This window comes from Barbus barbus, assembly GCF_936440315.1.
Source record: "Barbus barbus genome assembly, chromosome: 27".
NCBI classification, from domain to species: Eukaryota; Metazoa; Chordata; class Actinopteri; order Cypriniformes; family Cyprinidae; genus Barbus; species Barbus barbus.
Window position 1 is genome coordinate 26,726,429 of NC_136755.1, and position 21,765 is coordinate 26,748,193.

At 35.6% G+C, this 21,765-nt stretch overlaps 1 pseudogene across 1 annotated transcript in view; it reads right to left on the bottom strand.

Moving 5' to 3' along the window:
* Nucleotides 1-21,765, bottom strand: part of LOC306847470 (trafficking protein particle complex subunit 9-like) — a 226,550-nt pseudogene that overhangs the window by 80,204 nt on the left and 124,581 nt on the right. Inside the window, exons 12-13 of the transcript in view lie at nucleotides 17,892-18,034; nucleotides 4,915-5,025 (exon numbers count right to left, since the gene is read on the bottom strand). The product of the transcript in view is annotated as a trafficking protein particle complex subunit 9-like (transcript). The remainder of the gene's footprint in view (nucleotides 1-4,914; nucleotides 5,026-17,891; nucleotides 18,035-21,765) is intronic.

Genomic DNA, 21,765 nt, shown 5'->3' on the forward strand with positions numbered 1-21,765 from the left:
CAAAACAAAGATATTTTAAAGGGATAGTTTTCCCAAAAATGGTCATTTTTCATCATCATCATCATTTACTCACCCTCAAGTAGTTCCAAATCTGTATGAATTTCTTTGTTCTGCTGAACACAAAGGAAGATATTTTGAAGAAAGTTTGTAGCCAGGCTGTTTTGGGGCACCATTGACTTTCATAGTAGGAAAAAAAAATACTATGGAAGTCTATGGTGCCCCAGAACTGCTGTTTCCCACATTCTTCAGAATATCTTCATTTGTGTTCAGCAGAACAAATACATTCATACAGGTTTGGAACTGCACCGTAAAAAAAAAAAAAAAAAAAAACTCAAAAATCTGCTGAAGCTGGTTGCCTTAAAATTTTAAGTTGGCTCAACTTTTTTTTTTTTACAGTGTACTTTTGGGTGAACTATCCCTTTAACATGCAGTGATGAAACATTCACAATGAACCAAGAAAAAATCTTAATGGAATAATTGGGTCAATTTTGATGTTATGCTGTTTTAAAAAGCAGAATGGGTCCTTGACCAGTGCAGAAACACAAAATGCACCAGTAAAGGATTCAAGATTTCATCCGAATCTTAAATAGAACAGTACTTCACCCATTGAACCTCCAGCATATTTAGCTCTTACAGAAACAATCTTTCTCAAATAGAAAAAAAGAGGGCTAGGGAGATCTAAGGCTCAGAGAAATCGATTAGTGAAAGTGAGCCTCTCGCACCGCCGGATGCCTCATTGTCACGCCGGCAGCCCGCGGATGACTGACAGGAATGATTGGTATGCAGTGAGGACAGTATCGTCCTTTAAAAAACCTCTCCCTGAAAGCATTCATCATACAGAACAACAGAACGAGGCAGAGGAAAAGACACAGAACCACCACGAGATGACACATCTCATGTTATGAGAAAAGATAGAAAGAATCAGTATGAAGAACTACACAATAACACACACAATGCCATTAAAGGGGGGAGACCCGATTTAGTCGTCCACAAGATCGATAACCAGTACACACACACACACATCGATCAGCATGTACTGTAGTCGTTTATATTTCATCCTCCAGAATCAATCGGCCCGCAGCTTCTGGAACTCTGTAATCTGTTCATCAATTATTTCTGATTCAGGTATCGGCCAAAGCAGCACGTTTCCCAATCGAGTCATAAATCAGGTGATCCATGGAGGTGATCGGGGGAAGGTGACGTCACCCGCAGGGCGTCAGAAGGGCAAAAGGCAGCTCTGCAAGCCTTTGAAGCACTTTATGGTGGCTACATTTCCAACTCGATGGGATTTTAATGCTTTTGGTGGACAGGACAGGGCAGAGAGAAAGGAAAGTGTGTGCTGCAGCAGTGACACAGGGTTCACAATCAACAGGGAATCAAGAAAATTAACCATAAAACATGTTGGAAAACAAGAAAATGCATTCAGCTTCAAAAGTTTTGTAAGGGTATTTTTTTTATGTTTTGAAAGAAGTCTCTCAGCATCATTACTCCAGTCTTCAGTGTCACATGATTCTTCAGAAATCATTGTAATATGCTAATATTTCTGCTCAAGAAACATTTCTTATTAGTGTTGAAAACTGTTTATATTTTATGGATACTGTGATACATTTTTTTTTCAGGAATCTTTGACGAATAGAAAGTTCAAAAGAACAGCATTTATTTGAAATAGAAATATATAAAATGTCATTTCTGTCACTTTTGATTTATTCAATGTGTTGCATCCTTGATTAATAAAAGTATTATAAAAAAAAATTATAATACTAAAAAAAAAAATAATAATATATATATATATATATATATATATATATATATATATATATATATATATATATATATATATATACAGGTCCTTTTCAAAAAATTAGCATATTGTGATAAAGTTCATTATTTTCTGTAATGTACTGATAAACATTAGACTTTCATATATTTTAGATTCATTACAACACAACTGAAGTATTTCAAGCCTTTTATTGTTTTAATATTGATGATTTTGGCATACAGCTCATGAAAACCCAAAATTCCTATCTCAAAAAATTAGCATATCATGAAAAGGTTCTCTAAACGAGCTATTAACCTAATCATCTGAATCAACTAATTAACTCTAAACACCTGCAAAAGATTCCTGAGGCTTTTAAAAACTCCCAGCCTGGTTCATTACTCAAAACCGCAATCATGGGTAAGACTTCCGACCTGACTGCTGTCCAGAAGGCCATCATTGACACCCTCAAGCAAGAGGGTAAGACACAGAAAGAAATTTCTGAACGAATAGGCTGTTCCCAGAGTGCTGTATCAAGGCACCTCAGTGGGAAGTCTGTGGGAAGGAAAAAGTGTGGCAGAAAACGCAGCACGAGAAGAGGTGACCGGACCCTGAGGAAGATTGTGGAGAAGGACCGATTCCAGACCTTGGGGGACCTGCGGAAGCAGTGGACTGAGTCTGGAGTAGAAACATCCAGAGCCACCGTGTACAGGCGTGTGCAGGAAATGGGCTACAGGTGCCGCATTCCCCAGGTCAAGCCACTTTTGAACAGAGAAGCAGCACTGGACTGTTGCTCAGTGGTCCAAAGTACTTTTTTCGGATGAAAGCAAATTTTGCATGTCATTCGGAAATCAAGGTGCCAGAGTCTGGAGGAAGACTGGGGAGAGGGAAATGCCAAAATGCCTGAAGTCCAGTGTCAAGTACCCACAGTCAGTGATGGTCTGGGGTGCCATGTCAGCTGCTGGTGTTGGTCCACTGTGTTTTATCAAGGGCAGGGTCAATGCAGCTAGCTATCAGGAGATTTTGGAGCACTTCATGCTTCCATCTGCTGAAAAGCTTTATGGAGATGAAGATTTCATTTTTCAGCACGACCTGGCACCTGCTCACAGTGCCAAAACCACTGGTAAATGGTTTACTGACCATGGTATTACTGTGCTCAATTGGCCTGCCAACTCTCCTGACCTGAACCCCATAGAGAATCTGTGGGATATTGTGAAGAGAAAGTTGATAGACGCAAGACCCAACACTCTGGATGAGCTTAAGGCCGCTATCGAAGCATCCTGGGCCTCCATAACACCTCAGCAGTGCCACAGGCTGATTGCCTCCATGCCACGCCGCATTGAAGCAGTCATTTCTGCAAAAGGATTCCCGACCAAGTATTGAGTGCATAACTGAACATAATTATTTGAAGGTTGACTTTTTTTGTATTAAAAACACTTTTCTTTTATTGGTCGGATGAAATATGCTAATTTTTTGAGATAGGAATTTTGGGTTTTCATGAGCTGTATGCCAAAATCATCAATATTAAAACAATAAAAGGCTTGAACTACTTCAGTTGTGTTGTAATGAATCTAAAATATATGAAAGTCTAATGTTTATCAGTACATTACAGAAAATAATGAACTTTATCACAATATGCTAATTTTTTGAAAAGGACCTGTATAATATATATATATGTGTGTGTGTGTATATATATATATGTACACACACACACACACAGCCCTCCAAAAATATTGGACACCAAGAGTCTGGTAATGTCTATGGGTCACAGACTCACTGCTGTGATTGTGCGCAAGGGATCTGCAACTAAATAATAGCTTTTAATCTTTTATATCTGCCTTATGTTCAACTGTCCCAATACTTCTGCTCACATCAATGAGTGGGATGAACTCTAAAAGTGCTGTTCTTTTTATTTGGTAAAACATGTATGTGTTGAAACGGCTAATAATAAAATGTGACATTCTGTAGTTTTGTCTCATATTCATATTTTAATCATATTTGCAAATGTATTGACTCCACAGCCAACAGAGCAATTTTGTCTTTACTGTTCCAATACTTATGGAGGGCACTGTATGTACTGTATATTAATTATTTTTGTTAAAGCATTTTTTTTATATTATTACATTTAAGTGTGTTCTGAGTTTATATAATTTAGAGTTTATATTATATAATCCAATGAAGTTGTGTGGATTGTTTGTGTGTATTATGAGTTTTTTTATTTATTTATTTTAATACCTTAAACAAATTTTATCTCACACTTGCTTGGCTAGTGTTTATTTTGCACAACAAATAATAATAAAAAAAGTGGCAACAGGTATTATTATATCTAGAGGGATAAAAACAAATTACCCAAAATGTGAAATTTAAATAAAATTATATATAAAAATGTATCTCTCTCTTGCTCTCCTTTATTATTTCTCAAATCTAATTTAGCTTTTTCAAAGATGTCACAACAGATTTAACCAAATACCATCTGAGTGTCTCCACCAATCACATGGCAAGTTTGAATATGCAAATGTGATTTGGGAGCTGCAGCATTTATAAATATTTTCAGTATTTCACAAAAGAAATATCATCATAAGGGTTCAAAAAGACACATGGGTAAGCAAATGATGGCTGAACGTTGATTTTTGGGTTAACTATCCCTTAATGACATGATAACATGTGTTAACATTGTTCATAAGTTATCGGCTTCCAAATGAGGAAAATGATAATTACATAGTCAGATTTTAATCATGATTTTTCTCATCTTAAACACTTAAGTCAGACGGGGAATAAAACAGTCACATTTGCTTTTATCCTTCATTCCTTCAAACAAAAGCATGTCATGTGGTGAATCCTGTCTCCTTAAGTTTGCATTTCCCTGCAGATCTTCAAAATCAATTTCAGAGGAACGCATCAAAAACCTGCTGCAACACACTGTAAGCATGTGTGTGTCTGTCTCTCCGAAGCTCTGTGAAAGTCAGAACGTGTGACCCGCTACAGCTCTGGTTCATGAGAGTAACTTTCATGAAATTAAGAGCTGTCAGTAGAGGAGAGGGTCAGGTAATGCCGTCTGACAGTCTACAGACTTCAATCAGCCAGACAGACAGCGTTACATCACGCCAGTGAAGGAGGAGTCTGTGTGTGTGTGTGTGTGTGTGTGTGTGTGTGTGTACCTCTGACACTCGCTGGTGTGCAGCACCAGGTCCTGGTTGTTCTTGGCAGACAGCGTGAGCTCATGTTCGGTTGAGTTGAACACATCCAGCAGTAGATTACATTGACGAGTACTGCAGAAACATGGAGAAAAACAAACCAAGGAAGCATTAATGAAGTACAGAACTCACACTTCATTTAATTATTAAAGTTTGCATAGCAATCTCTCTGTCCTCACTCAAAGAAAAAATCTAGTGAAACTTGCAAATGTGCACAACTAGACCAATGAGATTTCACTGTGAGTGGGGTTAGCTGAGCTTCACTTGTCTGCGTTACAATTGGTTGGGGCAAAGAAATCACATTGCACTGAACAAATTGATCAAATATTGTGAAATTATTTATAAAAGTAATTTTTTAAAGTTTTTAATGAGCAATATTTAGAATATATAAAATTGTTATTGTATTTTTTTGTAATTACGTCATTGTAATTATTTGTATACTATTTTTATGTAAAACACTTATGTAAAAAAACAACATTTTATGCAATATACACTACTGTTAAAAAGCAAGATTTTTTATGGAAGAAATAAATGCGTCTATTCATTGAAAAAAAAAAAAAAAAAATTTTTAAATAAATGCTGCTCTTATGAACATCAAAGAATCCTGAAAAAAGAAAACGTATCATGGTTTCCACAGTAATATAGGAAATAGGAATAAATTACATTTTAAAATGCATTCAAATTGAAAACAGTTATTTTAAAAATTGTAAAAAATACAAATAAAATCAACAATATTTATTTTTTTACTGCATTTTTTTAAAACGCACCCTTGGTGAGCATGAGACTTTTTTCAAACATAAACTATTTTTTATTATAGTAATGTATAAAAATATCTACAAAATTTGCTTGATTTAAATAGTTTTGATATTAATTCTGACATCAGTTTATACTACTGATACAAGCACACAAATAAAAGTACACACACACACACACACACACACCAAACCAGATGGGCAGAAGAGGTCATGCAGATGTACTTATCATCTGTCCAAACATCAAAGGTTAGCACCTCTTTCATGTAGCGAAAACTTTGTGTGTGTGTGTGTGTGTGTTACCTGCATCTTTATTTATGGAAACAAATTCTTAAACCCACCACAGTAACACAATACACACAAATCAAATTCCACCCTGCTTGTATTTTCTTCCCAAAGTCTGCTTATAACATTAGTCACGGTTTCTTGCAGCAAAAAACGGTCATAATTTAGTTTTGGTGACTATTTTCTGTCTTCATCTTCTCTCGCCATTAGAACCAACCAGTCTGTTTTTTTTTTGGTTTTTTTGCATGTGTACCTTTAAGGATTAGTACAAGTGCATCACATTTCAATAGAGCAAGAAATGGCCAGTTTACCATGATATGACCTCTTTAAATCCCAATGAGCAGAGATTTGGAATGATATGATGGCTGCTGTGTGTCAACACAAAAGCAGAGCGGTCAAGACATACAGTATCTCTCTCTCTCTCGGTCTCATTTCTTACAGCGATCAGTAGGGAATGAATCATCACAAGAGATGCTGCCAAGTTTTAAATAGCAGAGAGAAATTGAGAGCGAATGCCAACCAATGCTTACTCAACACCGAGCATCCCTCATTCTCTCGCTCTCCATCAATTTCTCTCAACTCATGAGCAGAAGCCTAAAGTTTTCCCGCAGCGGAGTCCAATGACGTTACTGCCGGAAAACACAGAGGAACGTTTCAAGTTATAACGTTTCAACACATAATGAATTTGACCCCATTTACGGTCTTAGTTCACATTCTGGATCTCATTAAAAGAGAAAAAATTGCCTGCAATCAGAATCTTTCTTCAAAATATTTTTTTTTTTGTTCAGCCCATTCGCTTTTGGTTGCTCACTAGAGATTTCAAGACAATAGGTGAGATTTTCTGCAAAGCTGCTTCGAAATAGCATGGATTGTGAAAAGTGCTTTACAAATAAACATGTAATGCAATTACAGCAGAAGTCTGTCAAGAAAGATGCTGTACTATAAATGCAAAAAATTATGTATACAACATTTTGACAGCACAGCCACAAGAAGATTACACCTGTTGACCGAATGTCAAAGAATTGCTAACACTGGCTGTGTAAAGTAATATCCCATGGAGTCACTCACTATGAATCAACCCCATGACCTTGACTTTGTGAGTGCCATCTATTGTTTGAGCTACATGAAAGTAACAATATAAGAAAAAAAAGAAATTATAATGATAATTTAATGCATATTATGCTGTCCCCCTGAAGCGAGGTGTTCCCCAGGGGTCCGTTCTTGGCCCATTACTATTCACAATTTACATAATACCACTTGGTCAGATTTTACAACGCCATGGTCTTAATTATCATTTTTACGCTGATGACATTCAACTTTACTCTATCTGTACACCTGCTCTACCTGCCCAAATTGATAAAATCTCTGCTTGTGTGAAAGACATAAAAGATTGGCTTAATTTAAATTTTCTGCAACTTAACACAAACAAAACTGAGATCATTTTTATTGGAACTCCTACACTTACCAGCAGCGTTTCTACCAATTTCACCTGTGAGATTGCAGGCTCTCCCATCAAATCTTCCAGTATTGTTAAAAATTTAGGTGTAATCTTTGACTCCACACTCTCCTTTCAGTCTCATATTAACTTCATCACTAAATCTGCATTCTTTCATTTACGCCGCATTGCCCAACTCCGTCCTTTCCTCAGTACCATAGATGCTGAAACGATTATCCATGCATTTTTTTCATCACGCCTTGATTACTGTAATGCCCTCTTCATTGGTTTACCTGCCAGCTCCATCTCTAGATTACAATACATTCAAAACTCTGCTGCTAGAATACTCACTCATACCAAACGTTCTGCTCACATCACCCCAATTTTGTATGATCTCCACTGGCTCCCAGTTGCCTACCGTATTAAATTCAAAATTCTCCTGCTCGCTTTTAAATCCATGCATGGCTTAGCTCCCCCTTATCTGTGTAATTTGCTTGTCCCCTACACCCCGACTCGTTCACTACGTTCCTCTGACTCTGGCCTTCTCGTTGTCCCTCGGCACCGCCTTTCTTCAATGGGGGGGCAGATCATTCAGTATTATTGCACCCAAACTCTGGAATTCTCTCCCTCGCTCACTTTGCTGTATTAACAATATCTCAGAATTTAAATCACTACTCAAAACTCACTTGTTTTCTGAATGCTACACCTTTGATTACTGATACCATGCTTTGTCTAATGAACTTGTTCTTTTCATGCTTTGTCGCTTCAGTCTGCTCTGCTTTGTATTTGTATTTTTTTGTTATGCTCGACTCTTTATCGGTATGTTGCTCTGTCCATATAATGCTCCTTTACTGTATCTATACTTATTGTTATCCATCTATGCTTACTTGAATTGTCTCTTTGTTAAAATGTACATTGTGAAGTGTCCTTGAGCACTGGAAAGGCGCTATATAAATAAAACTTATTATTATTATTATTAATATATTAATTTTTATTTATACAGAATTATAATATATTACTATAACAATAATATATTTAATACACATTGATATATTTATTTACTACAAGCATATCTAAACAACGTAAACAACAGATTTTCATAAATGTATTATATTGCCATCTATTATCATTTACTACTTCTTTACTACTACCACTACCTTACATTTAAATACACAGAAATTTACAATAAATTTATGTTACGATTATATGACTCAAAAACAATTATAAACAGCCATGTTTACAATTTTTATATGAAATAATTTAGCAAAAAATTATAATATAACAATATAATACTATATTAATTCTGGAAGCCATTTCCACCACAAGATAAAAAAAAGAATTATGAAAGCATGTTTTCATCATGGGATAAAAAAAAAATTAAAAAGATAATTAAGCCTTTTTATATCACAATTAAGACTTAAATTCGTAAATACATTCAGAATTGAGAAATATAAATTCAAATTTTGACTTCTGAGTTAACCGAAGTGTATATTTAGCAAAAAAATAAATACAAAAATCAAATTGAGAGAAATAAATATTTTTCCATAATGGGAAAAAATAAAAAAAGGTAATGACTTTTATCTCACAGTTCGGACTTAAATTCAGAAATAAAGTCAGAACTGAGAAATATTAACTCAAGAGTTCTGACTTTTGACATTTTGAGTGTACATATCGCAATTTAAAGTTTATATCACACAATTCGGATTTATTTTTTTTTGTTTATATCTAAAAAAAAAAATCGAATTAAGAATAATAAACTCAGTTGTGAGAAAAAAAGTCTAAAAACATCTTTAAAAAAATAGCTAAAAACAATACTGATGAATAATTAATATATCCAATTTAATTTTAATATGAGCTATTAAAATTTCTGTCATTTATAAAAGCAGTTATTTTTGCTTTGAATCATCCTGAATGCTTCGCTCCATAGACTTCCATTATAAGTGAATTAATGCACGTTTAAGCTGTATTGAACCCCAAACAATCTTTTAAAGCGCTGAAAATGAAACACTGAAAATGTCATGAAGACGGTAGCTTTCTTTTATTTGGCATTTGAATGTTTTCTTTCCTCCAGAGTTCCTCGTCTCACTACATCCGCTCACATCACACCAGAGATAAAAGCTTTTTTTAGACAGGTTGTTTTTCTTTTAATGGTCTTCCTGTATTATTTGTGTGTTAAGTGTGTCTAAAAGCAATGGCAAAGTGTGTGTTAATGGTGTCTGAGTTTAGTAATTAAACTGTTGCTTTTTACAACATCCTGTTGAATTTACTTGGTCAAACACACGCTGTACATTTGTCCACACATAAGAGGTGTGGGCGTGAATTAGACACACAGACATTAGTCACAGGCCGCTTTACGTGTTAGGAGAGCATCTTCCTGCATCTTTAAGAAGCTTTAAAGAGAAATAATCCAGGCAGACCAATGTGTTTTCAGCAGATCTGTGGTGTAGAACAAACCTCTACTCTGCATGCATTATTCAGAGCAGATGATGGGCCATTTGTCTGGACCCACCGCCCAGAAATGTTTAGAAGATTTTCATCTCAGGAACATTATTTCATCTCCTCAGAGGTAGTGAGCTGAAGAACTGCACCGTGCTCCAGTGGATCCTTCAAGAGATTGTGAACATTAGTGTGTCTGAGTGTGTAAACGCTTCCCACTCCTATCCAGCCTGGACTGTATATATTTATATAATGTGTTATAGAAGGAATTCTATAGATGGAATTTATAATGCCTTACAAAACACTGAATTTCAATTTACTCTTCAAGGTATATTCATGAATAGAGTAACCAAGTTTATGAACAAAAGTGTAAAAAAACCATATTCAATAAGCCTTTAGGCTGTTAAAATGAACACAAGTGGTTATTTTTATTTTTATTATTTGATTTGTATTTTTTTAGGAAAACTCCAATATACATATACAATATATTTGTATAAATCAAGAACATAATGTAGTATACTGTATATGTTAGACTTAAAATTCTTAAATATAACAAAAAAAAAGATAAATAAATACATAAATTAATAAACATGAAATCAAAATGATTATTGAATAAAAATATTAATACAATTAAAAAATATTGTCTTTTAAGGAATTACTATATTAAACCAATAAAAATATAATAATTATATAATATCCAACAATATTCAACAATATTGCATTAAGTATTAAATAAAAAAAAATATATTCAATAATTATAACAATAATTATTATTATTTTATTAATCATTTAAAAGTTATTGTAGTAATATAACTAAGAAAATCAAGATTAACACACACACAAACACACATTATATGGTTCATATTTATAACTCCTATAGTCTAAACTTAACCCCATAACACCTTTTTGGAATTTTTAGAAGAATAAAGACACACTCCTTTTATAAACCTGTTGTCCTCGTAGGGATGTAATGAGGTGTGTTCACATTTAGTGCTGCTATTCTTAGAGTGCCTGCAGCCATCAGAGAAACACATCCACCAACAGACTGCTGAATATTTCACACCCATTCACCACAAGCAGGACTTTGCATTTCTATGTGCCGCTGTTGTTCTTGGCCTGTGTCCAGTTTGCTGAATGAAACTTTCTTGGCCTCGTGTGGAAGAATGAGCTAATCATAATTTGAGGTTTACGGCCATTGCTTGAATAAATAAAGTTCAGTATGAAGCACACAGAACAGTGCTGAGGAAGCTACTTTCAAACTGCAGCCAAGCTAAAATCTGCTCATAATTTACAGCAGCACAACTACACTGACAGTCAAGCCATTACATATATATATATATATATTATATATATATATATATATATATATATATATAGCTTTTTTCCTTAATAAATTAAATAATTATTTCAAAACTGCATTTTGTAGTTACTCGGGTTATCTTTGTATAATATTAAAATTAGTTTGATGTTCTGAATCTTTTCAGAGTGACATGCAAAAAAAAAAAAAAAACCAAAAAAACGAGGAAGGGGCAAAAACCTTTTCACGGCACTGTACACTCTTAAAAGTGCTGGGTCATTTCTGTAAACACATTGTTGGGTTAATTGTGCTGGGTCATAATTCTGGCTTGCTTGAGGTACTGTAAACACACAGTTGGGTTGTTCATGCTGAGTCAAATGGACTGCAAGGGCTTCTTTCACCACTGAACACCTGGGTTTGTTTATTTTTCCTCTTCATCGAATTTTCTGGATTCTTCACTCGTCTCGTCGTCAGACGGTCATGCAACTCTCAGCAAGCAGGATTATAAGGTAAATTAATATGATGATATGATTATTTACCTCTATTTTTAATAAGCTGTGGTAAGAGCACACTGATTTCACGGTTAATGTGATATTTGATCTGTCGCTGTGCGAGTTAATATTAGCGTTATCCTGTTAATGAAGCAGCCGCCTACATTTTTTGTTGACAAAAAAGGCCTCAACAATCTCTTTATCGTTATATAAAAGTTATATATATATATATATATATATATATATATGTATGCTTGTGCCTGCAGCAGACAGAGAAGATACTCTGACACTCAGTGTGTGTACGTGCAAAGTTTTATATATATATACTTATTTTAACGCCTCTTCCTGTCTGTGTAACGTTTCTGTATGGCTTTGTAATGTTTTCTCAGAATTAGATAATTTCGTACTAAAATTTATATTTTTAATTTATTTAAATTTATATTTTTGTACTTTTTTTCCAAGGAAATGTCTGCGACGTGCCGAATCCAACACTAACTTCCATTTTCCGTTGTCTCAGTGAATGCTTGCTTTAATCAGAACACAAGAGGTTTATCCAGGTTAACAGAGGCCATGTAAAGTGTTCTTTATATGTTACTGTTAGGCAGATCACTGGATATCCAGGCTGGCATACTGTATGGTTTTGCTAGCTTTTAACCCAGTTTTTCATCCTTACTTTACAGAATCTGTTTTGCCTCCCAAAAAAATTAGAGAAATGGTGGATTCGCAGCAATGGGTCTACAAGCACGCCAGAAATCTTGAAGGAGTTCCCCAGGCTTCTAGAAAAACTTGGCATGATAAGAAATAATTTAGATTTTATGGTTTCATTTAAAGAAATTTGAAATGGTTAAATTGTTAGTGGGGTTGTGCAGATAGACGATACTCTCTTAAAAATAAAGGTGCTTCAAAAGGTTCTTCAAAGCGATGCCATAGAACCACCATTTTTGGTTCCACGAAGAACCATTCAGTCAAAAGGTTCTTTAAAAGAACCATCTTATCTTTTTATAATCTGAAGAACCTTCTTTCGCCACAGAGAACCTTTTGTGAAACAGAAAGGTTCTTCAGATGTTAAAAGTACTTTATGGAACCATTTAGACAAAAAGGTTCTTCCATGGCATTGTGAAGCACCTTTATTTTTAAGAGTGTAGTATTGACGATAGTCAGAGATATCACTGAGACCTGATGTCTTTGTCGATAGTCAAGGTGATTTCACAGGAGCTGTTCTGATCTGATCTGATCATCATCCAATCTGTCTGGAATGACATGAAGAAACTGAGACAGACTAAATCCAAAAGAACTGTGGCAATATATCCAAGCTGCTTCAAGAAACCTACCTGCAAAGCTACAGTACTGTTAAAAGTTTTAAACACTTGTGAAAAAATGCTGTAAAGTGCATAGCCATATCACCCTGCAGCCCAAGACCGGTTGCCCACCGAAGCTAAGCAGGGTTGAGCCTGGTCAGTACCTGGATGGGAGACCTCCGGTGAAAACTGGGTTGCTGTTGGAAGAGGTGTTAGTGAGGCCAGCAGGGGGTGCTCACCCTGTGGTCTGTGTGGGTCCTAACGCCCCGGTATAGTGACGGGGACACTATACTGTAAAAAAGCACCGTCTTTCGGATGAGATGTTAAACCGAGGTCCTGACTCTCTGTGGTCATTAAAAAATCCCATGGCACTTCTCGTAAAGAGTAGGGGTGTAACCCCGGTGTCCTGGCCAAATTCCCTCTATTGGCCCTTGTCTATCATGGCCTCCTAATAATCCCATACACTTGATTGGCTCTATCACTCTCTCTCCTCTCCACCTGTAGCTGGTGTGTGGTGAGCGCACTGGCGCCGTTGTCCTGTGGCTGCCGTCGCATCATCCAAGTGGATGCTGCACACTGGTGGTGGTTGAGGAGAGACCCCCCACATGATTGTAAAGCACTTTGGGTGTACAGCAATACACAATAAAGCGCTATATAAATGCATCATTCATTCATTCATTCAAAGTGAGGATGCTGTCAAAAATAATGTCATAAATAGATTTCCTTTATAACTCCTATTAACTAAATTAAAATCAACATTTGGTGTGAGCATCCTTTGCATTTAAAGCAGCTTTTGCACTCGGTGCACTTGTGCATAATTTTTCAGGAAGCTTTGCAGGGAGGTTTCTTGAAGCATTTTGGAGACGTTGCCACAGTTCTTCTGGATTTAGTCTGTCTCGGTTTCTTCGGTTTCTTCCAGACAGACTGGATGAAGATCAGATCAGATCTCTGTGTGGAGCACTGGCTGTTTTCAGACTCTGTGCAAACAAAAATCTCACTGGATTATTACAATTTATGGCAAAATGAATGGGACACATTACAGCAAAATATATAAATAACTAACTTAAAACCTTTTTTTTAGCTGGCTAAAATACCAGTGGCCTAAAACTTTAGCACAGTATATATATATATATATATATATATATATATATATGACGTGTAATTAACAGGTTGGGACCAACATGGTGATGCATTCCTGCACATTTTGTGCCTTTCTCCTGCCTTGCTGACGAGAAAACAACATCCCACACCTTCACCATTGTTTCAGGCCATGCCATTGAAACTGACTTGTTGCTTGAGGCTGTTTATCTTTTTCAAGTCCTTTTTTGTGCTTGATGTTAGATACACTAACATCTTCCTTCCTGGGAATTTCTCCAGCATGCAGTATATCATATTGATGGACACGAGTCTTCATGTGTGAAGTATTTGAGGGCAACAGTTTTTTTTGCTATTTACAAAATAATACAAAATAGTATTTTAGAAGCTATTTACACCAAGTGCAAATAGCATATTTTTTTAGTGACAGATGCTATTTACACTAAGTGCAAATAGCGATGGATTCTATTTACACTAAGTGCAAATAGCAATAGATGCTATTTACACCAAGTGAAAATAGCAGTATTTTTTAACGATATGCTAGTTACACTAAGTGTAAATAGCTATAGATTCTATTTACACTATGTTAAAACAGCAAGATTTTCTGCTATTTATACTACTTATTGCAAATAATGGCAATTATCTGCACCTCAGTATTGTAGTACATTATTAAACAGTACGCAATAATAACGTACTGAGTGTAAATTATAATTTTAATTCAAATTTATTAAATGGATGCCACCTTATTGGGACAATAAAGCCCTCCCTACACCTACCCTAATCCTACCCGATACTTTATTTTCAACTTTTTGATTATTTCCTTTATTTTTATTGAAAATGTATGTATATATATATATATATATATATATATATATATATATATATATATATATATATATATATATGTATGTATGTATGTATATATATATATATATATATATTTATCTATTTATTTATTTGAAAGTAGTTTACCTATAAGTTACTTTACAGTTCGTGATTACTGAATAAAGATGTTTAATAATACATAAACTGACACTAAACATGACTAACAAAAAAATACTTATTTAAAATACTGTTTAAAAAAACTGTATAATAATAATAATAATAAAAATAGTCACATATTTTAATATTTATTTGAACAAAATATCTAAATACAATTTTTAACTATTTAACTAAAATAATATATATTATTTTAGTTACAGATGATCATATTTATTGTTTGTATTGTTGTTGGTTATTATTATTATCATTAATTAAATATACATTGCTATAAACCGAGGAATTAAATACACATATTATACACCAAATATACCTAATAAAAAAAGTGATAAACAATAATATTCAGCTACTTTAATGTTATTTTAATATTTATTTTGCTTAAAGATCAAATTGCACATAAAATGAGCCATAGAACAAACTGACTTGTTAAAATGAATCAAAACCCTAACATTTGAAAAAGACGCATTAAAAATATCTTTCTGCATAGCTTCTCAAAACTGAGCTTGTTACTGGATAAACTAGACTATTATTAAACAGCTGAGTCACTGATAAATGCAGTGTTCCATCCGTTCCGATCCATCCGTCAGAAATGATAGATGATCTAGATGACTGAGACAGCAGATATTATTACAGCTAATGAGTCACTTCGAGTGGTCATTACTAAGGTGTGATCAGTCTCTCTCTCTCTCTCTCCATCCATCTCCATCAGTCTATCTCTCTCTCCAGTCTCCATCTCCCTGTTTCAGCAGCAGTCATTCATATCCACCTCTGCTGTATCACCCTAAACATCAGCGTTCAGGTCGACTAGAGCAGAGCGGCTTCTTCACAAATGACCTTTGTGGCTGTATTCATTCAGCAGATGAGACCTCGCCCTTAATAATGTAACTGAGCACTCATTACCATTACAGGACATTGTGTTTGTACAGTACGTCATGCTGTAAACTACCTAAATGGATGGGCGGTGAGGTTTCAGAGTGCTCTGGTGCTGTTTGACGACACAACCACAATCTATTATTTGTCTTTACTCTGTTTACAGTGATCATATTCCAGCTGAGATAACGACAGGTTTCTTGATTGCTTTACACTAAAAACAACAGCATCACAGTATCACTAGTAAAACTTTCAAACTTTTTGAGACTTAAAAATAATTGAAAAATCCACACCCCCATGTTTATATTTCTATATATGTGGGGAAGTGGATTTTTCATTTGACATATTTTCTTTCTTTTTTGTTACACTTAAAATGAAGTCAGTTTCAATTGCATTTTTGTTGCAAGAAACCCTGAGTAACAATTTACTGTAAATTATGTACATTGTATATTATGTACATCTTCCTTTGTTTGTAAATAAGACGCAGCGCATCAGGGTTCTACATCAGAACACAGACTCCTGTGTCAGCAACATCACACAAATGTGTCGTGGAACTCTCGTGAATGCGTGGCAGAGACTGAGATGCAAAAGGAGAAATTGTTGAATAATAAATTGTTTTTTGAAAATTGAAATTGTTGATTTTTTTTTTTTTTTTTTTTTTTGTAGCATTACGGTTGAACCACTGATGTCATGGACTATTTTAATGATGTCCTTGCTATGTTTCTGGGCCTTGACCGTGGTAGTTGCCTTGCTGTCTATGCAGGGTCAGGAAGCTTTCGGATTTCATCAAAAATATCTTGATTTGTGTTCTGAAGATGAACGAAGGTCTTATGGGTTTGGAACGACATGAGGGTGAGTAATTAATGACAGAATTTTTATTTTTGGGTGAACTGTTCCTTTAATTGTAGGTGTCAGATCAAATAAAATAAAAATGCACTAAATGGCAAGAAACCCTGGGTACCAATATAACTGTCCTGTGAAAAATGTTACAAAGAGCTAAATACTATATTGACCCGAATAGAAGATGATATTTTTTTCTTGGAAATACACCTGAAAAAACGCGGTTGTCTTATATTCAGGGGCTTTTTTCTCAATTCCAAGGACGGAGACCAGTCTTGCAAGGCTTCCTTGGAAGAGTGAACTCGGAAGGACGTGAGAACACAGAACAGTATCCATGTGAGAATTAAGATGTACAGCGTTCTTGCTTTACTGACCGCATAGTCTCAACATAAGCAGTGGCCAATGAACAATAAATATAACATAACATTACAAACAAATGCCATAACTTGTTAAAACATTTCATACTATTATATATATTTTTTTCATTTAATTGTATATCATTTTATTTTACAGCGTTATATGTTTAACTATGACTATGTTAAGATTCATTTTAATATGCCAATAAAAATACTGCAGACTTTCTCCGGGTCTTACCACTTTATTAAAATTAAACAAAACAAAATGATAAATGTTTACTTTCAAGTATTTGCGAGAGCAAGTTTAAAGCTTACAGGCTTCAGTAAACCGCCCGCCCGCAGCGTCTTCTGACATTTCTAACGGCTCGATTCTCTCAAGTCTGCACTCGATACACCCTTGATATCAAGAACACATCTGGGAACTGTCATGCATCCTCTTTACATGCATTCTAGAGATTTTGAACTGAACTTCAACGGTTGATGATGACGTAGAATTAGAACACAAGGACCCAAGATCGCTGAAGAATGCAGATTGAGAAACAGCCAGGGTCTAGACTTTGACACTTCAATAATACACCCACAACAATAGGTAGTGCCAAAAATGCGTAAAATGAGTGTGCCATGAAATACGTAATGTAATGTGTGTTGTAAAAATCGGGTAATAATATAATCAGGTTCTTATAATCAGGTTCGTCTTATATTCGGGTCAGTACGGTATGGTGCGTTTAAGACATGTTGCAGGCAGAGGCTTGCCTCTCGAGTATGGAGTAAATGTATTGTTTGATACCTGGTGGCAGGTAAAGTGCTGACTCGTGTGAAGAAAACTGAAGGTTCCACATCCACTCTGACCCTCAGACTGAGCTTGCGGTAGTACCCCTCCACCTGACCGGCTCCGCCGCTGTATTTAAAGGTCAACACAGCCTCCAGCGTCTACAGAAAGACAGACAGAGAGAGGGGGAAAAAAAACACATCACTGAAACAGACCAGAATAATGGAAACACAGACCAATTCATTTACAACTGAAGAAAGCAAATCAGTGACACACAATCATAAATCCTGAATGGCTGCTTTTGATCACATGACCTTTAACAGGAACATTAGAGGATCAGCTCACCCAAAACAGAAAAGAGTTTTTGTTTACTCATAGCTCACATGATTCTAAACTCGTCACACTGGTCTTTTTCATACAATGAAAGCATGCAGAGGCTGTTAATCTCCAAGAATAACATGAAAGCACCATATTAGTGGTCCATGTATCTTGTGTCCTGCCCTCAGTCATTTGATAGCCCTGTATGGGAGACCCAAATAAGATGTTATGACTTCAAAGTACTCAAAGTGTAGTGCATAAGATATATTTAACTATTTTGTCCTTTATGGAGCTTGAAAGCCACTGGTCACGCTCTGCCTCAGTTGATTGGAAAAAAAGCAGCTCTGAAATACTTACTTCATGTTCCACAAATGTTTGTAGGGTAAATACATTGTGAACAAATGCATATTTTCATTGTCGGTAACTCTCATCTTACAATATAGCATTTTTTTCTTGAGACTTTATATCTCAATTCTGAGTTTACATCTTGCAATTATGTTTTTTTCTGCCTTGGAATAAAAAAATATAATAGGTCATTGAGACTTCTCACATTTCTGACTTTTTTTCTTGCTATTCTGAGTTTATATCTTACAATTCTGACTTTTTCCTTCAGAATTCTGAGTTCACAATAATGAATAATAATATATAATAAATAAGGACAATATAATTGTGATCTTTTACCCCATGTTTCTGACTTTTTTCTTGCAGTTCTGAGTTTATATCTCTCAATTCTGACTTTTTCCTTCAGAATGCTGAGTTTACATATCACTATTCTGTTATTTTCGCCACAGAACAAAAAATTTAAATGTAACTGCATCTCACAATTCCAGAGTTTTATCTTGCAAAAAAGTCAGAATTGTGAGATATAAACTTAGAATTCAAAGAAAAAAATTGCAACTCTCAATGGTGATGGTGATGACTACAAAGATAAATATTAGCAGAAAAGAAAGTACAAAAGATTAAAAATAGGATGAAAAAACAGAGGAAGCTCTGGTAATGAAAGAGTGAATGGAGAAAGAGGAGGACAAGCTGAGTCAGTCCGGGGGCTGAGAGAAAGTGTGTGTGTGTCTCATCTTGCCTTTCTCTGCATTGCTGCATATTGCCAGAACTGCGGATTCTTCCAAAACAAACTTTCCAATTTTCCCCATGCCTCTGTAATCTCTGCAATCTACTTAAAAGGGGGAGCATCATGTAAACATTATTTAAATGGTTAAAGTGCATTTCCTGCTTAAACAGCAACAGCAAAACATTTTAAAATTCCATCATCGCTGTCACTCATCTTGCCTTGTCTTACCAGACCTCACCAGAGCAAACGGTTTAAAATAGAGTGCCATCTCATCACACAAATGGAGTGTAATCAGTGTGCAAAAACCATCAAAACGGAAAACAGATGCATATTGCAGATGCACCATCAGACTGCTCAAGGATTGAATTCTGGTCTGCATTATTACAGATCCTGTCCAAGAACATCCCACTAAAACAAGTGATGTAAAGATGGATGTTATATGTGAAGTTTAGGCCAGGGAAAACCAAAATCACACTCTTTGAAGGGGCAAAACAGAACATGCATACAGAATACGACATGCAATGCATGTCTCAAACAAAACATTTGAACCTCAAACTACAGCATCTCACAAAAATCCAAGAGCTATGAAGGAATGCATGTATAAATGTACAGATGAATGAAGAAATAAAGAAATTAATGCGTAAGTCAAATAAGAGATGAACAAATATGCAAACGCACAAAATGAAAGACTATGCAGGTAACAAATTACTGATCATATTAATAAATGAATAAACATCTACTGAACAAAATAAACAAACCAACAAAAAAGTTGGCTATTTTATGGACAATAATGAAAAAGCAAATGAATGAATTTAATTAATCAAAAGTTCAGGGTCAGTACAAATGTTTTAAATAAATTAATACTTTCATTCTCTATAGATACATTCAATTTATCAAAAGTGACAGTACTTTTTAAAAAGTGATAGCATAACAACATAACATAAAAAGATAATAAATTACAATATTACTAAATGAACAAATTAGCAAATGAAAACTGATGAACAAACAAACATACTAACAAAACAACAGTATAATGAAGGAACAGATACATATGAATGAACAAAGTATTGGACAAACGTATTAAAAAATAGGCAAGTGAATGTATAAACAAACAAACAATTAAGAAAATTGTGTAAGAGAAAGACAAAATAGAGTTGCACTTTATGCAGTGTAGATAAAAAAATAATAGATGAAAATAAACAGAAAATCAGAATATAAAGATACAGCATATATCTATTTTATCAAGCACTCAAAACAAAAAGAGTCGTTTCCCAGTTGACTGATGAAATTCTGTGCACAGACTCCAAGAAATGGAGTGTGATATTTTGAGGAATCTCATCAAATTTGTGTAAAAATAACCATATTCATGTCCATTCATATGAGATGTGAAACAGGAACATCACAATCTCAGGCGAGAAAGATCCGAGCGGCAGATGTTTTCCAGCAGGGCTTGATCTTAAGAGATTTTCTTAAATGAGGGGCCGACAGCATCACTTCTGAATTTGAGAGGATGAGGAGGCAATAAAACTACAGAATGAGGACAAAGATAGAAAGGAAGAGATCTAAAGGGAAGACAGATCTCACTGGCCTCATTATTCTGACGGCCTCTCGCCTCACGCGTCCTGCACAGACCTCTGGCTCCGAGAGAACAGAAAAAGAGTGTGTATGATGTTTTCTAGAGACAGAAGAAGACAAGCGAGTGTGTAAGTGTGTGTATTTGGGGTTATGGGGTTTTCTTGCAGGGCCCACTGGAATGATCCACATTCACCCTCCTGTTGTGTGAAACCTCACCCCGTTCAATCGTTACGCTCTACTGAGTGTGTGTGTGTTCGCTGAGAGCCGCTGGCCTCTGGAGAGATGCTATTTCAATCACACAGTGTCACAGAATGGCCTGTCTCCAGCGTCGTCTCAATCATTTTCACCTGCACTCTGATCACCTGCAGTCTAATCAAGCGCACATGCACCTCGTCACCATCATCATCAAGTCACAGATAAAAGCTCACACCACAGCTTTCCCAGTTGTCCGATCTCGTTGCTTCAACGTGGACCCCTCTACAACGCACCACAAGCCGATGAGTATACCTTCTGACTACTTACCTCTTTGACTTACCTTCTGTTCTCCGTCCCATTGTCTCCCCTGTCTGCAGACTTGTCTCTGTTGGGAATTACCTCATCTGACTCCGGCTCTCTTCATCAGTCTCGCTCCGTCAACCTGTGAAAGCAGAAGGACACTATCAGTTCAGCTACCCGACTCTCATATCAAGCCTCAAGAAGGACTACTCACCTCTCATCACGATATCCTGCACCTAAACCTCGAAATAAAGTCACTGTGTTATCATTTACCCTTGTGTCCGGCTTGCTAACGACCAGTAACCAAGCCCATTGCAGTGATCTGACATTAATGGAGGGATTCCGAGTCGGGCTGGATATGGAGATCCAGGTAACAATGCCATATGGCGATCCCAGCTGGAGTTTGGCTCAATATATTAACTCCGCTTTATGGATAGC